Source organism: Narcine bancroftii, chromosome 3, assembly GCF_036971445.1.
Source record: "Narcine bancroftii isolate sNarBan1 chromosome 3, sNarBan1.hap1, whole genome shotgun sequence".
NCBI lineage: Eukaryota > Metazoa > Chordata > Chondrichthyes > Torpediniformes > Narcinidae > Narcine > Narcine bancroftii.
In genome coordinates this window covers 158,174,148-158,178,503 of record NC_091471.1, presented here as the reverse complement: position 1 = coordinate 158,178,503, position 4,356 = coordinate 158,174,148, and positions in this window count along the sequence as shown.

Below are 4,356 nucleotides of genomic sequence, written 5' to 3'. Positions count from 1 at the left end.
TGGTCCATCTCCCTCTGGAACACTGAGATTCCCTTGGTGACACCGAAGGGGACCCGCAGGAAGTTGTAGACGCCATCTGCCTTGAACCCAGTATAATGGCGGTCCTCTGGGCAGATAGGGAGCTGATAATATGCGGATTTCAGGTCGATGGTAGAGAAGACCCGATACAGTGAAATTTGGTTCACCACATTGGGTATTAGGGGAGGGGGTTCGCTTCTAGTTGTGAGTACCTATTAATGGTCTGACTGTAGTCAATGACCATCCTGTGCTCCCCATTCCGCACTACCACCACTTGGCCTCTCCAAGGGCTGGTGCTGGGCTCAATGAGTAGCAGCTGCACCTCCACCTAAATAAAGGCCCTGTCCCCGGCAGTGTACCGTCTACTTTTAGTGGTGATGGGTTTACAGTCAGGGGTGAGGTTGGCAAACAACAGTTGGGGGGGAGGATGATTTTGAGTGTAGAGAGTCCTCAGATCATGCACATTGAGCGACTGGGTTGCTGGCTGTATCCGATGTGGGGGGGGGGGGGTTTGCTGAAGGGTGGTGAAGCGCAGTGGATGATTTGAGAACTCCTGGTTGTAGGCAATGAAGGGTGGATGGGACCCATCGAACTCCATCATCAATCTTTTAAGGTGACATTGAAATTCAAGTCCCAGTAGCACAGCAGCACAGAGCTGCAGCATTATCAAAAGTTTAAAGTCTTTTATAGTGGGTACCCCGCACAGTCAGGATCACTATGCTGTAGCTCCGGACATCCACCGTATGTGACTTTGAGGCCAAGGTGACCTTTTGGTTTATTGGCCTTACAATTTCTTGATGAATGAAACTCTCCGTGCTCCCACTATCGAACATCGTGTGGCCGTTTACCTGAATGTCCATCATTGACCTGGCGAGCTGATGCGGGCTGTCCTGGTCGAGTGTTATTGAGGCCAGTGTTGGAGCATTGCTTGTCACTGCGGTGGAGAGATCGTGTGCTGATTCAGAAGATGGCAGTGTCCAAGATGGTGGGCTCTATGGCCCACATGCGGCACTGCTGAATCCCGAAGTTGGCGCCTAAGATGGCGGCCCCACAACTTGCACTTGGCGCTGCTAGTTCCCGGCGATGGAGGCATCCAAGATGGCACCCCACACGGTCCGCATGCGGCGCTGCTGGGAATGAGTTTGGAACTACACACCCTTAGCATAGTGTCCCTTCTTTCTTCAGCTGGAGCAGACCATGTCTTTCACTGGGCAGCATTTCCTCGGGTACTTGGCCAGACCACAGAAATAGTATTTCGTATGCAATTGGAGTATAGCCGCCATGGTCAGATTGTTAGTGGGGCGATGGGTGGTGGGACATCCCAAGATGGCGGTGCATGGGCCCACCATGAAGCAGCCACATTGTCAATTGAGTAGGTCTCTATATTCTGAAGGGTCATCTCCAGCGTACCTGCCACCTCGACTGCTCTCTGCAGGCTGAGTTCCTCTTGCTCCAATAGTCTTGGCGGATGTAGTTTAACCTGATCCCTGCAACATAGGCATCCCTGATCAGGTCCTCAGTGTACTCCACAGCTGTCACAGCCTTACATTCACAGCCCTAACCAAGGGTTGGCAGGGCCCGGAGGAACTTGGCGTTTGACTCCACAGATCGCAACTTTCGGGTCACCAGGAGATGCCTGGCATAGACTTCATTAATCTTTCGTAGGTACTGACCCTTTAGAATGTCCATGGCCTCCTGATACGACACAGCGTCCCTGATCATCGAGTACACCAGGGTGCTGACTCGAGAGTGCAGAACCTGTAATTTGACTGCACGATGGATGAAGATGCCTGCAGGAAGGCCTCGAAACAGTGTAGCCAGAGTATGAAGTTGGTAGATGCCTCAGGTGACTGAGGGTCGATATCCAGCTTCTCTGGTTTCAGGATCTGCTCCATTATTAAAAAAATATAGCTCTCAGAATTGAAGACCACTGTCCAAACACACCGGTCAAGGCCAAATATTGCTAAATCTATATTTTCCACAAAACGGTGATTTTTGGTAGTCCTCGAGTTATAAATAAATAGTTCAATGACTCCAAAAGCCTGAAATTAAGCTTTTATTCGCTATAGAACAAAGGCACGTCCATGATGCTCGATCTGTCCTGGGGAGGGGGCTGTGGAACAGTCACCTTTACTCAGGAGCCTATGGGAGGGGCCACAGGTACAGTCGGCCAATGGGTGTGCCCAAACAGATAAAATATACAGACAGTGGTTTACCACAGACTCTTTAGAAGTTTAGAGATAAAATGAATAGTCACCGTATATTCCCAGGATCGGGAGGCATGGATGTAAAGCGAGAGGAGACCTGAGGGGCATTTTCTTCACACAGAGGGTGGTGGGTGTTTGGAACGGGCTGCCAGAAAAAAATGGTCGAGGCAGAGATAACTACAATGACTTTCTTTCTTTGGTTTGGCTTCGCGGACGAAGATTTATAGAGGGGGTAAAAGTCCACATCAGCTGCAGGCTCGATTGTGGCTGACAAGTCCGATGCGGGACAGGCAGACACGGTTGCAGCGGTTGCAGGGGAAAATTGGTTGGTTGGGGTTGGGTGTTGGATTTTTCCTCCTTTGTCTTTTGTCAGTGAGGTTGGCTCTGCGGTCTTCTTCAAAGGAGGTTGCTGCCTGCCGAACTGTGAGGCGCCAAGATGCACGGTTTGAGGCGATATCAGCCCACTGGCGGTGGTCAATGTGGCAGGCACCAAGAGATTTCTTTAGGCAGTCCTTGTACCTCTTCTTTGGTGCACCTCGGTCCATCAGCCAGCTCCCCACCATGACTACCAGCCCTCCCACATCTCCATCGGGCACACAAAACTCAAAACGGTCAACCAGTTTACCTATCTCGGCTGCACCATTTCATCAGATGCAAGGATTGACAACGAGATAGACAACAGACTCGCCAAGGCAAATAGCGCCTTTGGAAGACTACACAAAAGAGTCTGGAAAAACAACCAACTGAAAAACCTCACAAAGATAAGCGTATACAGAGCCGTTGTCATACCCGCACTCCTGTTCGGCTCCGAATCATGGGTCCTCGACTGGCATCACCTACGGCTCCTAGAACGCTTCCACCAGCGTTGTCTCCGCTCCATCCTCAAAATTCATTGGAGCGACTTCATCCCTAACATCTAAGTACTCGAGATGGCAGAGGCCGACAGCATCGAGTCCACGCTGCTGAAGATCCAGCTGCGCTGGGTGGGTCACGTCTCCAGAATGGAGGACCATCGCCTTCCCAAGATCCTGTTATATGGTGAGCTCTCCACTACAATGACTAAAATGCATTTAGATAGGCACATGGATAGGGATGTGGGCCGAATGCAGGCAAATGGGACTAGCCCAGGTAGACAACTTGTTTGGCATGGATGTTGAAGGGCCTGTTTACACCTATAACTTTGTGACTCCTTTAGTTTGCACTCTGCCTCTGATTACATGATCTTCTGTAGTTTCATTTAAATAAACCAGCTTATCAAGTTGTTCTACCCCTTTTAAATGTGAATGAAGGTGAAACGGCTTTGATTTGTTTCACCGTCACACATTATCAGAAGGCATGAGAGCTTGGAGGAGATAGGCAAAGCTGTTGCCACATATGGTGAACCCTAATTCCAGGGAGAGGTTTAGATAAGCTGGGTTGTTTGTTCGTGAGGTGTAAAAAATCGAAGCCTTTGGCATGAAGGGAATGGGAGGAGCTGCTTCACATTTAATCTCTGGCCAGGGTCCAGGTTCCAATCAAGGCGTGAGAAGCAGAACCACAAGGGTCAGTCACTGGACCAAAGGAACACAGCCAACACCCTGAGCTGCCCATCTCAATTCAGTGTTGTACAGAGAGCTGGAGAGAATCAGTGTGTCAAAACAAAAGATTGTGTCATTGTGTGACAGAGAAAGGGGGGGGGGGGGTGTTGTGTGTGTGAGTGTGTGAGAGAGAGAGAGCTTTCAGAGATGGAGTTACAGAGAGACGAATTAAAAGAGGACCCTGGACCTAATATGTGTAAGTGGGACTAAAGCAGGAGGGCATGCTGTTCAGTGCAGACAAGCTGGGCCTGTGGGCCTGGTTCTGTGCTGTGGGATTCTGCGACTCTGGTGTATGAAGATAGAAGGAGAGAGTCAACGAATGAGGGAGGGAGAATGTATGAGAGGGCATTGGTGTGTTGGTCAGGGGACCATGCTATGAGGGAGATGGGGCAGCTCTCAGAATTGAAGACCACTGTCCAAACACACCGGTCAAGGCCAAATATTGCTAAATCTATATTTTGCTAAATCTATATTTTCCACAAAACAGTGGTAGTCCTCGAGTTATAAATAAATTGTGCAATGAAACACTTCCTCATTCTAGAGTCAGGCCAGAC